General features: G+C 39.1%; 2 long non-coding RNA genes across 6 annotated transcripts in view; both read left to right on the top strand.

The window, feature by feature from the left end:
• The window catches only part of LOC138951737 (uncharacterized), an 8604-nt gene extending 2754 nt beyond the window's left edge, over positions 1–5850 (top strand). For both annotated transcript variants that reach the window (XR_011451207.1, XR_011451206.1), the window contains exons 5-7: positions 717–825; positions 1768–1879; positions 4107–5850. This is a non-coding gene — a long non-coding RNA (uncharacterized lncRNA). The remainder of the gene's footprint in view (positions 1–716; positions 826–1767; positions 1880–4106) is intronic.
• Positions 5851–9722: 3872 nt separating this feature from the next.
• LOC138951736 (uncharacterized) lies at positions 9723–16293 on the top strand. 4 transcript variants are annotated; one of them, XR_011451203.1, is made up of 7 exons: positions 9723–10245; positions 10589–10764; positions 11080–11253; positions 11976–12096; positions 12911–13019; positions 14089–14198; positions 14547–16293. It is a non-coding gene; the product is annotated as an uncharacterized lncRNA (long non-coding RNA). The 4 variants fall into 4 exon arrangements; XR_011451205.1 differs by having other exon boundaries at positions 9724–10238; positions 11976–12090; XR_011451204.1 differs by having other exon boundaries at positions 9725–10143; positions 11976–12090.
• The last annotated feature ends 449 nt before the right edge of the window (positions 16294–16742 follow it).

Here is a 16742-nt window from a genome sequence, read left to right as displayed (position 1 = left end):
GTACGTATTTGCTGTGTCATTGTGGCATAGATATATAGACCTATAGCAATAACAAGACATACATGCTGTGAATATATGCTTTTATGCTCTCCTTGTACAAATCTGAATTAACTGAAATTTTTCTTAATGGCCAAGCACAGCCAGCTCTTTTCGACCTTTACATAGGGCCACAGTCAGAGATTGTAGAGTACACAGAGACCATTCATACTTCTTTGCGCTAAGGTAGGACTGCAGGTTATGTTTTTATCACGGCTTTGTCAACATACTGTCATTTCTGTCCGGCTGACAGTGCTGCAAACATTCATTGGATTGAAAATGTGTTTGTTATTGTTTGTGAACATCCTTTTTTAAAAGACCTGGAAAAAAGCCCCAGAACAGATTATATAATACATAATAATATGTAATTGAATTTAAATTTTCTTTTCAAATCAGTGTCTTTTTACAAACTAGCCTTTGTTATTTTTGTGAGTTTAAGTCAGATATCAACACATACTGAATGCATAGTTCAGTCTTAGAGTGGGAGAATGTTTGAGGCATAAATTGCTTTTGACAACAACAAAAGTTCCCGGTTGAATCGAGAAGCTCCCCAAAATAATTTTATTACACATGCCTAAAGCCAGCATAGTGCAAGCAGATTTATTTGTGTATGTGCTTGTATGTACAAAGACAGATAATTTGTACACGTGTTGGCTCTTCATTTTTAATTATTTTTTCAGGATCCTTGGGGGGTTCCACTGTATCTGTGACTTTAGGACAACATATCAAGTTCTGGTGGTTTTTTGACCTAATGGATCAACATATGTGCAGACCTGCTGAGTGCTTGAGGTAAATTGGTGCATTTAGATATATATTGTTTTGCCTACCTGAGAGATACCACCCATGTGTCATGATGTGATAAATGAACCATCTCTTCACAGGCGTGTCTATCATGTAAATGAGGTTGGTTCAAACAACATGTCTGTCAGGGATGTCATTTTCCATTGCTTATGCAAAATCTCCGAGACAAACTTCATTCTCAAAACACTCGCGAGAAAATGGCAAGCCCAAACGTGTTACGAGAATGACTTTGCATCTGTGACTTTGTAATCATGAGCAGTGGAATATATAAGGTCCCTGCCAGACCAGCTTGCCATGACCTCGAGCTCAATGATATGCCCATATGTGCGTGTATGGTTTAGTTACTACATGGGTTATCTCTCCGGTACGTAGGAATTGAAAACAGAATACTTCATGGCTTGCTGTGTGGCACCAGATTTACACTTACTGCTTTTCAAATATTGAAATATTCACGACGGGCGCATTGTACACGCAAGCACAAGACCAAGTGCGCACGGAAAAGATCCTGTAAACCATGTGGGAGTTCGGTGGGTTATAGAAACACGAAAATACCCAGCATGCCTCCCCCGAAATTGGCGTATGCTGCCTGAATGGCGGCCATACACGTAAAAATCCACATGAGTGAACGTGGGAGTCTTAAGCCCATGAACGAAGAAACAGAAGAAGAAAAAATATTCACTTTTACTTGTGTAAACCCAGTAACACACAGTAGACTATGTAGTGTTCTCTATTTGTATCATTGAAACGCTTCTGTCCCGTCAATCACACTTTAAATTGCCTTATATTTTGGATGACATATGCCACCCCTTTGGTATTCCACTGATAATAGTTTAATGTTTTAGCTAAATAGTTTCAGCTAATCGCTATGGAGTATGCAAACACTGGAATTATATGCGATGAAACACTCAAGCTGCTTTCTCTTGCTTACAGCTGAGAGCAGCACTGTAGCTCAGTGACTGTCGGGTGGAGGATCCAATTCTGCCTGTTTCCGACATAATGGATCAACATGAGTGCAGACCTGCTGAGCGCCTTATCTTCTTGGGTGTGTATAGATGTATATACATTAAAGGCACAGTAAGCCTCCCGTAAACCATCACAGAGCTCCCCGAGCGTCTACATACAGTACAAGCATACTTCCATTTGAACGCTCACCGAACGGGAACATCCTGGCTGCTTTCTGTCGAGCGTGAAAAATTTTCAAAGAATTTATTTTCGTGGACTTGGTCCTCTACAACAATGGCGCCTCGTTTTGGTGCTGGACGGCTGTTATGAATATTCAATACCGGAAATCACGCCCGGACAGTAAGCCTCCCGTAAACCATCACAGATACTGTCAGGCTTTTACACACAGTACAAACACCCTTCCATTTGAACGCTCACCAAACGGGAATATCCTAGGTGCCCTACGTAAAGAGCGAGCAATTTTTGACTCACATGCGAAGCAAAAGTGAGTCTATGTACTCACCCGAGTCGTCCGTCCGTCCGTCCGTCCGGACGTCCGTCCGTCCGTCCGGAAAACTTTAACGTTGGATATTTCTTGGACACTATTCAGTCTATCAGTACCAAATTTGGCAAGATGGTGTATGATGACAAGGCCCCAAAAAACATACATAGCATCTTGACCTTGCTTCAAGGTCAAGGTCGCAGGGGCCATAAATGTTGTCTAAAAAAACAGCTATTTTTCACATTTTTCCCATTTTCTCTGAAGTTTTTGAGATTGAATACCTCACCTATGTATGATATATAGGGCAAAGTAAGCCCCATCTTTTGATACCAGTTTGGTTTACCTTGCTTCAAGGTCAAGGTCACAGGAGCTCTTCAAAGTTGGATTGTATACATATTTTGAAGTGACCTTGACCCTGAACTATGGAAGATAACTGTTTCAAACTTAAAAATTATGTGGGGCACATGTTATGCTTTCATCATGAGACACATTTGGTCACATATGATCAAGGTCAAGATCACTTTGACCCTTATGAAATGTGACCAAAATAAGGTAGTGAACCACTAAAAGTGACCATATCTCATGGTAGAAAGAGCCAATAAGCACCATTGTACTTCCTATGTCTTGAATTGACAGCTTTGTGTTGCATGACCTTGGATGACCTTGACCTTGGGTCAAGGTCACATGTATTTTGGTAGGAAAAATGTGTAAAGCAGTTCTTAGTGTATGATGTCATTGCTAGGTTTAGTTATTTGACCATGTCAAGGTCAAGCATGTGAGTCGTATGGGCTTTGCCCTTCTTGTTAAAGAATTAATTTTGCCGATTGAACTCAGGTCAAAAATGAGTTACTTCCCTTCGGGTCTCATTCTATCGATGTAAACTGGCAATAGCTGTGGATCGATGATTATCAGAATGTTTTTGGACCGTGATGCGTTTTTGCGCTAGACCTAACTTTTAAAATCTAAATAATAAATTGACAGCTTGTCACACAAACATTCTTTAATCATAAAAGAATTCTTTTTTCATCAAGACAAGATCAGTACAATTCGAAGTTGTGAAAGTTTGAAAAAAGAAAAGCCCGGAAGCAGGGTCACGCAAGGGTCGTAGCAGACGGCGGTTTATGCATATATCACCGTTCCTCTCAACAGTCAAAAACCATTGCTAGAGTTTTGGTGAACCACAGCCGTTTGTTTCGTGCATAAAAACGTGCTATTGTAGATAAGCTCACATGGAGTCGCATTCAAATGACTAACTGACGACTACATTGTGAAAAAAGGGAAACTGGATCACACTGGTTCACGATGGCTCAGGGGTAAGATAAACCACGCAAAAATAAATTATTTGAAAATTGTTCGCTCTTTATGGAGGGCACCTAGGATGTTCTCAATCGGTGAGTGTTTAAATGAAAGGGTGTTTGTACTGTAGTCTGTGTGTAAAAGCCTGACCGTATCTGTGATGGTTTACGGGAGGCTTACTGTGCCTTCAATTGTATTCATAAATTCACACACACACACACACACACACACACACACACACACACACACACACACAAGACATTCATGCCTGCACACACACAAGACAAACATACACGCACCAGCACGTTTCAAACCCCCACCACCACCACCGTCTCAGTCGGTGCAGCTGTTTCGGAGCCTTTAGTCATCATAATACACACACAGACGGACACAACTTTTAAAAGTTAGATATATATGCACTAAAAGCCACGGCACTTTAAGTTAGGTTTCATTATCATTCTCTTAAAGTTTGGCCCTCTTTGCTTCAGTCTGCATGCTTTCTCATAGTCATACTGCTGTGTCATTGCAGGTTTCATTCCATGCTCTGGTGTGGGTGTCATAAGCAAGAGAGCCTCCTGTTCACTTCCAGCAGATGACTGCATGGTGAAGGACCTTGATACCACTTACAGACGTCAAAGCAGCTAGCTAGATGCCATTGGAGAACAACCAAAACTATTCAGCGGGTGCCATCGGCGAACATAAATACAAGTTACAGAGCAGGAAAGCAGATATCACTGGCAAAGGGAACCGGACAGCAGCTACAATAAACTTAATCAGATGCCTGTAGCAAATAATCTGGACACCAATCACAAATCAAACAGATGTGGAGGACAGAGAACATTTCATGTGATTATTGCCACATATATAACCCTGTTTTGAAAAAAGGGACATAACGCCACACTATATACTTTCTGGTTGCATGCTGAAAACTCTCCATTGGACATTTAGTGAGTTTTGACTCACCAGGTCAGGAGAATGTCACTGATGGGGAGCATAATTAGGCTGACTTACAATGGGTAGACAGAATTGAACATTGTTGTTTTCTTGCATGGTTTTCGGGATAGACTTTACAAAGTTAACATACTGCTATGGTTTGATCAATTTCAAACATGACCACATTTGGCATTTTTTCAAAACCACATTTTTGACAAATATCAAGGATGTGTTGCGAAAGCATGTGTTCTTATTTTTCTGAAATGTTTTGAAAGCTAGATTTTTGATACTTTACAGGCTATTGAAGTTGGATGACCTGTAGATGTGACCCATGTAAAATTGACCCTCATAAACTTTTAAGTTCACAGAAAATAATAATAATAACAGAGAAATGGTATTATTTTGAATGTGTTTGAAGCAAGATCGTTGTAACTTAATAACCCCCTGCGGGTTAGGGGGAAGAATCTACCCGATGCTCCCCAGCATGCCGTAAGAGGCGACTAACGGATTCTGTTTCTCCTTTTACCCTTGTTAAGTGTTTCTTGTATAGAATATAGTCAATTTTTGTAAAGATTTTAGTCAAGCAGTATGTAAGAAATGTTAAGTCCTTTGTACTGGAAACTTGCATTCTCCCAGTAAGGTCATATATGGTACTACGTTGCAAGCCCCTGAAGCAAATTTTTGATTAGTGCTTTTGTGAACAAGAAACAATTGACAAGTGGCTCTATTCCATCTCCCCCCTTTCCCCATCGCGATATAACCTTGAATGGTTGAAAACGACGTTAAACACCAAATAAAGAAAGTAACTCAATAACTTTATCTGTGTAAGGTCACACACATACAGGGTTAGATGACATCAAGTCAGCTTGATAGTTTGCATTATTCAAGTTCAGATTGGGGTAGAGTTCCGGTCAATAATAGGGACAATCATTGTCTCCTTTGATTGTTCACAGAGTTTTCATGTACTGATGTATGCATGGTCACTTTCAAAGCTAATCATAGAAATTTAACTTGGCTGTAGGGGAGATAATTTTGATAAAATATGTGTTGTGCTAAAGATGAATTCCCACAAAGAAGAGTGCTATAATAAATCTGTTTTGTGCATTTTATTGTTACTTGTTCTGGTTAACAGGGTTATAAAAAATTGCATTAAAACTGTTTCTGCATTGGGACATTTACCAAAAATCAACAGCTTGGTTACTCACTGTGCAAGATGGACACCTTATTTAAAATTATTATTTAATTGTGTCTTTTACATGTAAGTGGATATTTTAAAATGTTCTTACATAAGTTTGACTATTAATGCTCTGCCAAAAAATGAAAATAAAATTTAAAACATGTGATGAACCTTTACTTTCCTACCAAATGTGACAGATTGACTGCAGCGAGTGGCCTGATCGTGCACACACACATTCAATTCACACAAAACAATTGATTCAGCAAAAATTGGGGCCACATTTACATCCAGTGCAATTTTTAAGGCTATGGTAATTTTTCAAGAAAGTACTGCAGTATACTATAGTAAACTGTAGTAAAAGTACTATAGTACAAAATCTACAGCAACAAAAGTACCACACTGTACTATAGTAAACTATAGTAAAAGTACTATAGTACAAATGTACCACGCCAAAAGTACCACGCTGTACTATAGTAAACTATAGTACAAGTACTATAGTACAAATGTACTACTACGGAAATACCACGCTGTACTACACTTTACTCTAGTAAACTAGAGTACGTGTACTCTAGTAAACTATAGTTTACTATAGTATACTATAGTATACTATAGTACATTTTGGCCAAAAAGTGCTCAAAATACTATAGTACATTTAACTGTACTATAGTTTACTATAGTATACTATAGTACATTTACCACAATGTACTATAGTACACACTAATGTATTGTACTATAGTACTTTTGTACTATAGTTTACTATAGTACTAGTACTATAGTAAACTATGGTACACCATAGTACAATTCAATGTACCATAGTACTTGTACTATAGTAAACTATAGTATACCATAGTACAATTCAATGTACCATAGTACTTGTACTATAGTAAACTATAGTATACCATAGTACTTTTACTATAGTATACTATAGTACATAGTGTGGTACTTTTTTTACTTGGGAAGTCTTGATGAAAAGTATATGACTGAGGACAGCAGTGGAAAAAGTGACTGATTTACGACGGGCAAGCTACAATCCAGGGCAGAGAACACTGCAGCGTTGTAATCCAACTCTTCATTTGTTTCAGGAAAGCACGTCCTTACAAATGAACATTACAACTCTCTGATACAAAGACAAAGTGTACAGGAACATTCCGATAATCGAGTGGGACAGGATTAAACAAATTCCCAGTGAGGAAGTACACGGTTTTTCTGTCATTGACCTTAATAGCTTTCACACAGCCAGTATATGAGAGATAATGGTCTTCTTGGTGACCGTTCATAAAGCACGTGGAGCTGGTTGCCAGCAGGACAATGTGTCACTGAACAATATCAGAGACTTCGGAGTGCGAGGACCAGGGCAAATAAACCCATGTGAACCTGTCTGAGTGTGACCATCGGAACATTTGTGTGCAAAGTTTCATGAAGATCTGTCCAGTAGATGTTTCTGAATTGCACAAGACACACCCAGACACACACATACACACAAGACACACACAAGACACACACACACAAGACACACAAGACACACATACATACAAGACACACACACACACGGAGACACACACAAGACACACACACACAAGACACACACACAACACACACACGCACACACCCCACCCACCCCCCCCCCCACCCCACACACACACACACACACACACACAAGGGCGGATCAGTTAGTTTGTAAGGGGGGTGAATTTTGAATTCAAGAGTGTTAATCGAGGTCGCGAAGTGTCCGAGACCGAGACTGATCAAAGGGCAGCCGTGATGATCGACCGGTCCCATCGGGTCGGTAGGCCCGACCAGCAAGAGCGAGCGATCCTGGTCAAGTTTACGTCTTATCGTCATAAGAGATCGCTGATGGCAGCACGCTGGCTGTTAAAGAAGAAGACCGCAACGAGCCTTGGATTCTCCCCTTCACGTCCCCGCCCAGCTGAAAAAGTACCACACGATGTACTATAGTATACTATAGTAAACTATAGTAAATGTACCCTGTACTATAGTAAACTATAGTAAATGTACCATGTACTATAGTACATACTGTAGTACATGGTACTTTGTACTATAGTACTGTGTAGTAAATGTACCCTGTACTATAGTACTTTGTGGTACAGTAGAGTACTTTGTACTTTGTACTATGGTACTTTTTAGTGAATTTACCATGTACTACAGTAGTACTATAGTACCTAGTACTTTGTACTATGGTACTTTTTATTGAATGTACCATGTACTACAGTAGTACTATAGTACCTAGTACTTTGTACTATGGTACTTTTTGTGAATGTACCCTGTACTACAGTAGTACTATAGTACGAAGTACTTTGTACTATGGTACACTGTGGTACTTTGTACTATGGTACTTTTTACTATATAGTACTACAGTACATAGTACTGCGGTACAGTATAGTAGTAATAGTATACATGCATTTTGTGTTTTTATTTTTATTGTTTTATTAATATAACTTATCAGCTAAGCATAACAATTTTGTTGTTGAAATTAAGTTGATTAAAAAACATTGTTTTTAAAATTGTGTTTTATATCACCAGTTGTGCATGTAAACGTGTTGTGTGTGTTTTTACAAGGTAGTCGTACATATAAGATTTATTATGTTTTTAGTGCGTGCGTGTGTGTGAATTAAGCCGTTTGTTGGAGATGACATGAGATATTTTCAAACTTGTTAACTGTGCATTTGCAAAATACACGTAGGAATACTTTGTGCTCACACACACACACACACCACACACACACACACACACAAACACACACACACAGTCACACACACGCTTGCACGTGCACACACACAAACACGTGGGTACGCACATATTCACTTAGGAGAAAGGACTTTTGTAAACAGTTAGCATCAAATGTGAAATTAATATTTCATTAACGTTACCTGGGAACGCTTCTCACAAAAAAAGTTTTCAAAAGAGAATTTAACAATTGCTTTAAAAGTTTAAGGATAAGATTTTATATAGTCCTGTGAGGTTGCCCTCATGGAAATTCGGGCTGCTTTCTCCATGGGGAAAGCGAGCTGCCATACAGTATACGGCGATACCCACACATTTTGTTTCCTGCATGCGTGTATTCATGTTTCCGAGCCCTGAGACTTTCGCTGTGAACTTGGGTTCTTTATCGTGCGCATGCGGCCACCGAGGAGAGTCTGCACGATGTTGACTCTGGGAAATAAATCCCTCGCCGAACGTGGGGATCGAACCCACGCCGATTGCGACAACTGGTTTTGAAGACAGCGCCGCTACCGACTGAGCTATTTCCCGCCTGCCCGAAACGCTTAGTAAAATGGTCTGCAGTGAAATTTTGAAACAATACCTTTTTTATGTTACATTTAAAATTTGCCAAAATAATTCTTCATGTAGGATCAAGTGCAAAGTTCTTGGTTTGACCTGAAGTTGACTGAATTTTGCTGTGTGTACAATATTGTTTCATTTTAAATAATTTGAGAGAGAGAGAGAGAGAGAGAGAGAGAGAGAGAGAGAGAGAGAGAGAGAGAGAGACAGAAAGAGACAGAGAGAGACAGAGAGAGACAGAGACAGAGAGAGGGTTGTGGCATACAAGCATTACAAACAAGTGTTTTTTTCACCCATGCAGAGAGGCACCCCTATTCTAATCACATATACACGGACATTTACACACAACACACACACACACACACACACACACACACACACACACACACACACACACACACACACACACACACAATATGAGATTTTTTAAAAAAAAGTTATGGAATGTGTACACATCGAATGCTTAACAGAGAGAGAGAGAGAGAGAGAGAGAGAGAGAGAGAGAGAGAGAGAGAGAGAGAGAGAGAGAGAGAGAGAGAGAGAGAGAGAGAGAGAGAGAGAGAGCTAGCTCATAATTAACTTTATTACGTCAGGATAAAGGTTTTAGGCTTAGCCTAATCTTCCAACCTGTCCTTGCAGGCCCGGACTACCGGGGGGGGGGGGTTATGGGGGTTGCGCACCCCCCCCCCCCCCCTCCTAGCCTAAACATGTACCTCACTTATTTAAAACAGTTTTTATTATTGTTTATTTTATGTAGTTTTGGGTTTGTTTTACTACCATAGGAGGATTTTTGAACTGTAAATGCACTCAGCTGCAACAAAAACGCAAAACGAAGGTTGAGTATATATACATAAAATATTGGACTAGCAAAGTCATCAAACACAAGACCAAACAAAAACAAAAACAAACTGAGCCGGCTACTTTCGATACGATCAAAGGGTTCGCATGCGAGAGTTATGTCCCTTAAAAGTCGAAGAGGAGACCACTCCGAAGTAAATCAAGGGAGAGCACTAATAACTGATTTTCAACGAACGAACTCAGAAGAAAGAGTTTGCACCAGGGAGATTGCCAAAAGCGGTCTACAACATCACGAAAGGAACCCACCAAGAGAGGTTAACCGTAATTCAGAGAGCAGAAGACGGATCTGGACTGAGAAGTAAGCCTTCAAGAGTTTTCCACGTAATCGTATCCAGATTCGCTCAGGAGTTATCGAGTGATTTGCAAAGTAACTGCCAAGTCATCGACTATCGAGTGAGGAGTACGTATAATTATTCTTTACAGCTGCCACAACTCTTTTTCACTATCACTGTCACTAGTATCCGACTATTTTTGAGATTTGCAAAGTTTATACCATTGTGAGAATCTGAATCTGATACAATTACAGTGACCATTGGGCCGTCTGGTTGTTGTTTTTCTCTTTGAGTTTGAGTTTGATGTTTTTACTTTGAGTTTTACTTGTTTGTTGATTCTATCTGGATCTGGCTGCCCCACATGGTGGTGTTCGTGGGGAGTACGTGACAGAAGCGGACTATTTCGTTAACTGTTTACAACTTATAAATTCCCATTTTGAAAACATGTATAGGCCTACATGACTTTTTCAGATTAAAAATCTGTCGGCAATGTGGAAAAGAGGTTGAACTGGTAACAGGAACAGTGAGCTGGTTGATCAACTTGATGGCATGGCTGTACCAAGTCATTCAATTGGAACGGAACCGACAAAAACACCAATGTTTCCATTCTTCTTTGTGCTGAAAGTTTACACTGACAGGGACAACAAGTAAGTGACATTTTAAACTCTTTTAAATTACCTGTACCACTTGTATAACACACACACACACACACACACACACACACACACACACACACTGACACACACACATATATTCAAACATCAAGTTTTTCTGTTCACTTTCAGTGATGGACGGCCTATCTGGTGGCCTGTAATTATTCCAGTGTCTTGGGGGCACAAGAGGCAAAACTGTTTGATGTTACTTTTTGTGTTTTTATTTCTGCATGCTTTATTTGGATTACTAGAAAACCTCTTTTTATTCCTTTGTGCAAATCTATTTGACCTTTATTCTTTTACTTTTAGTGAAAAACAAAACTGCCTGAGTTGGTGGGGGAGCTTCTGGACTCCATGTCAAAAAACAGTCGGCAGGGTGATGACAGATGGCTGTACCAATGAGTCATTCAGATAGAAAAGGAAGCAGACACCAAGGATTCCATTCTCTGTGCTGAAATTGTGAAAAGTTGTACTCTTTAACCAGTAAGTTAATTATTAACAACAAATTATAAAATTTAAAAACCCTGTTTTTTCTGACATTTCAAATTTAATGTAATTTGCAATACGGTACTAGCATAGCTGAATTTGGTATTTATGATCCACTGTTGTGTAATGTTTGCAACACACACACATACATTCAAATATGTCTGAATCAGTGATGGACATTTCTTGTTTGATTCACTGTCTTGGATCAAATTTTCAAACAAATTTTGCTTTTCTTGGGTGTGTGTTTGTTTTTGTTTAGCCCTTAATTGCGATGCACAGACACACACACACACACACACTTAAAGACACACTCCCTTTTAGGACCTTGCTTTTTTCATATTTTCTGTGAATAACCTTTGTGAATCATCAATCAACGGCCTTTTTAAGACACCCAGGGGTCCTTTTTAAGGCCTATTTTTCTCAGATATTTTGAGGTCTAACAAGGGGAGTTCTACTGTATGAGCAAGCCTTAGTTCTATGTTTAAGTATAACAATGGGTGAAGTGCATCTGACTTTATATTTGTCATATCATTTTAAAAGCCCCTAAAAAGTTTTGTTGATCATCATTATAAAAATACAGTCATGAAATTTCTGGCTGGATACTCAGTCCTCTCTTGTGTTACAGATGCTGTGAAGCGACAGGAGGTGCTCCTTCGGCAGATAAGGACAACAACAAAGAGTTTTGTATCACTTTATGGAACTTGTTATATATCTTTCAGGGTCCTAAATGGAGGGTTTCACTGGAGCAGTGACTGTTGGACAACAAGTGCAGGATGTGTTTGGACCTCCTGGATCAACATGTGTGCAGAACTGCTGAGGGCTTGAACTTCATGGGTGTGTGTAAGAAATTTCATATTAGATTTTGATATTAACATATTCCTGTGGTGCTATATAATTTAAATTATATGAGTAAATGAATATGTCTGTATGAATGTACGTATTTGCTGTGTCATTGTGGCATAGATATATATATAGACCTATAGCAATAACAAGACATACATGCTGTGAATATATGCTTTTATGCTCTCCTTGTACAAATCTGAATTAACTGAAATTTTTCTTAATGGCCTAGCACAGCCAGCTCTTTTCGACCTTTACATAGGGCCACAGTCAGAGATTGTAGAGTACACAGAGACCATTCATACTTCTTTGCGCTAAGGTAGGACTGCAGGTTATGTTTTTATCACGGCTTTGTCAACATACTGTCATTTCTGTCCGGCTGACAGTGCTGCAAACATTCATTGGATTGAAAAATGTGTTCGTTATTGTTTGTGAACATCCTTTTTTAAAAGACCTGGAAAAAAGCCCCAGAACAGATTATATAATACATGATAATATGTAATTGAATTTAAATTTTCTTTTCAAATCAGTGTCTTTTTACAAATTAGCCTTTGTTAGTTTTATGAGTTTAAGTCAGATATCAACACATACTGAATGCATAGTTCAGTCTTGAGTGGGAGAATGTTTGAGGCATAAATTGCTTTTGACAACAAAAAAAGTTCCCAGTTAAATAGAGAAGCTCCCCCAAAATCATTTTATTACACATGCCTAAAGCCAGCATAGTGCAAGCAGATTTATTTGTGTATGTGCTTGTATGTACAAAGACAGATAATTTGTACAAGTGTTGGCTCTTCATTTTTAATTATTTTTTCAGGATCCTTGGGGGGTTCCACTGTATCTGTGACTTTTGGACAACATATCAAGTTCTGGTGGTTTTTTGACCTAATGGATCAACATATGTGCAGACCTGCTGAGTGCTTGAGGTAAATTGGTGCATTTAGATATATTGTTTTGCCTACCTGAGAGATACCACCCATGTGTCATGATGTGATAAATGAACCATCTCTTCACAGGCGTGTCTATCATGTAAATGAGGTTGGTTCAAACAACATGTCTGACAGGGATGTCATTTTCCACTGCTTATGCAAAATCTCCGAGACAAACTTCATTCTCAAAACATTCGTGAGAAAATGGCAAGCCCAAAAGTGTTCCGAGAATGACTTTGCATCTGTGACTTTGTAATCATGAGCAGTGGAATATATAAGGTCCCTGCCAGACTAGCTTGCCATGACCTCAATGATATTCCCACATGTGGGTGTATGGTTTAGTTACTACATGGGTTATCTCTCCGGTACGTAGGAATTGAAAACAGAATACTTCATGGCTTGCTGTGTGGCACCAGATTTACACTTATTGCTTTTCAAATATTGAAATATTCACGATGGGCGCAGTGGCGTGGTGGTAAGACGTCGGCCTCATAATCGGGAGGTCGTGAGTTTGAATCCCGGTCGCTGCCGCCTGGTGGGTTAAGCGTGGAGATTTTTCCGATCTCTCAGGTCAACTTATGTGCAGACCTGCTAGTGACTTAACCCCCTTCTTTTGTACACGCAAGCACAAGACCAAGTGCGCACGGAAAAGATCCTGTAAACCATGTCGGAGTTCGGTGGGTTATAGAAACACGAAAATACCCAGCATGCCTCCCCCGAAATTGGCGTATGCTGGCTGAATGGCCATAGACGTAAAAATCCACATGAGTGAACGTGGAAGTCTAAGCCCATGAACGAAGAAGAAGAAGAAAAAGTATTCACTTTTACTTGTGTAAACCCAGTAACACACAGTAGGCTATGTAGTGTTCTCAATTTGTATCATTGAAACGCTTCTGTCCCGTCAATCACACTTTAAATTGCCTTACATTTTGGATGACATATGCCACCCCTTTAGTATTCCACTGATAATAGTTTTAGCTAAATAGTTTCAGCTAATCGCTATGGAGTATGCAAACACTGGAATTATATGCGATGAAACACTCAAGCTGCTTTCTCTTGCTTATAGCTGAGAGCAGCACTGCAGCAGTGACTGTTGGGTGGAGGATCCAGTTCTGCCTGTTTCCGACATAATGGATCAACATGAGTGCAGACCTGCTGAGCGCCTTATCTTCTTGGGTGTGTATAGATGTATACATTTATTGTATTCATAAATTGTCACACACACACACACACACACACACACAGATATACTGACAAAGACATTCATGCCTGCACACACGCAAGCACAAACATACACGCACCAGCACGTTTCAAACCCCACCACCGTCTCAGTCGGTGCAGCTGTTTCGGAGCCTTTAGTCATCATAATACACACACAGACAGACACAAGTTTTAAAAGTTAGATATATATGCACTAAAAGCCACGGCACTTTAAGTTAGCTTTCATTATCATTCTCTTAAAGTTTGGCCCTCTTTGCTTCAGTCTGCATGCTTTCTCATAGTCATACTGCTGTGTCATTGCAGGTTTCATTCCATGCTCTGGTGTGGGTGTCATAAGCAAGAGAGCCTCCTGTTCACTTCCAGCAGATGACTGCATGGTGAAGGACCTTGATACCACTTACAGACGTCAAAGCAGCTAGCTAGATGCCATTGGAGAACAACCAAAACTATTCAGCGGGTGCCATCGGCGAACATGAATACAAGTTACAGGAAAGCAGATGTCACTGGCTAAGGGAAACGGACAGCAGCTACAATAAACTTAATCAGATGCCTGTAGCAAATAATCTGGACACCAATCACAAATCAAACAGATGTGGAGGACAGAGAACATTTCATGTGATTATTGCCACATATATAACCCTGTTTGGAAAAAACGGGACATATGCCACACTGTATTGTATACTTTCTGGTTACGTGCTGAAAACTCTCCATTGGACATTTAGTGAGTTTTGACTCACCGGGTCAGGATAATGTCACTGATGGGGAGTATAATTAGGCTGACTTACAATGGGTAGACAGAATTGAACATTGTTGTTTTCTTGGATGGTTTTCAAGGTAGACTTTACAAAACTAACATACTGCTATGGTTTGATCAATTTCAAACATGACCACATTTGGCATTTTTTCAAAACCACATTTTTGACAAATATCAAGGATGTGTTGCGAAAGCATGTGTTCTTATTTTTCTGAAATGTTTTGAAAGCTAGATTTTTTATACTGTACAGGCTATTGAAGTTGGATGACCTCTAGATGTGACCCATGTCAAATTGACCCTCATATTCATAAACTTTTAAGTTCACAGAAAATAATAATAATAACAGAGAAATGGTATTATTTTGAATGTGTTTGAAGCAAGATCGTTGTAACTCAATAACCCCCCGCGGGTTAGGGGGAAGAATTTACCCGATGCTCCCCAGCATTGTCGTAAGAGGCGACTAACGGACTCTGTTTCTCCTTTTACCCTTGTTAAGTGTTTCTTGTGTAGAATATAGTCAATTTTTGTAAAGATTTTAGTCAAGCAGTATGTAAGTAATGTTACTGGAAACTTGCATTCTCCCAGTAAGGTAATATATTGTACTACGTTGCAAGCCCCTGGAGCAAATTTTTGATTAGTGCTTTTGTGAACAAGAAACAATTGACAAGTGGCTCTATCCCATCTCCCCCCTTTCCCCGTCGCGATATAACCTTGAATGGTGGAAAACAACGTTAAACACCAAATAAAGAAAGAAAGTAACTAAATAACTTTATCTGTGTAAGGTCACACATACAGGGTTAGATGACATCAATTCAGCTTGATAGTTTGCATTATTCAAGTTCAGATTGGGGTAGAGTTCCGGTCAATAATAGGGACAATCATTGTCTCCTTTGATTGTTCACAGAGTTTTCATGTACTGATGTAGGCATGGTCACTTTCAAAGCTAATCATAGAAATTTAACTTGGCTGTAGGGGAGATAATTTTGAGAAAATATGTGTTGTGCTAAAGATGAATTCCCACAAAGAGGAGTGCTATAATAAATCTGGTTTGTACATTTTATTGTTACTTGTTCTGGTTATAAACAGTGTGATAAAAAATTGCATTAAAACTGTTCCTGCATTGGGACATTTACCAAAAATCAACAGCTTGGTTACTCACTGTGCAAGATGGACACCTTTTCTAAAATTATTATTTAATTGTGTCTTTTACATGTTAGTGAATATTTTAAAATGTTCTTACATAAGTTTGACTATTAATGCTCTGCCGAAAAATGAATAATAAAATTTAAAACATGTGATGAACCTTTACTTTCCTACCAAATGTGACAGATTGACTGCAGCCACTGGCCTGAACGTGCACACACACATTCAATTCACACAACACAATTGATTCAGCAAAAATTGTGGCCACATTTACATCCAGTGTAATTTTTAAGGCTATGGTACTTTTTCAAGAAAGTACTGCAGTATACTATAGTAAACTACAGTAAAAGTACTATAGTACAAAATCTACAGCAAAAAAAGCACCACACTGTACTATAGTAAACTATAGTAAAAGTACTATAGTACAAATGTACCATGCCAAAAATACCACGCTGTACTATAGTAAACTATAGTACAAGTACTATAGTACAAATGTACTCTACGAAAGTACCACGCTGTACTACACTTTACTCTAGTAAACTGTAGTACATGTACTCTAGTAAACTATAGTTTACTATAGTTTACTATAGTATACTATAGTA

The sequence above is a fragment of the Littorina saxatilis genome, linkage group LG17 (genome assembly GCF_037325665.1).
Source record: "Littorina saxatilis isolate snail1 linkage group LG17, US_GU_Lsax_2.0, whole genome shotgun sequence".
NCBI lineage: Eukaryota > Metazoa > Mollusca > Gastropoda > Littorinimorpha > Littorinidae > Littorina > Littorina saxatilis.
This window is presented reverse-complemented; position numbering and strand designations above follow the sequence as displayed.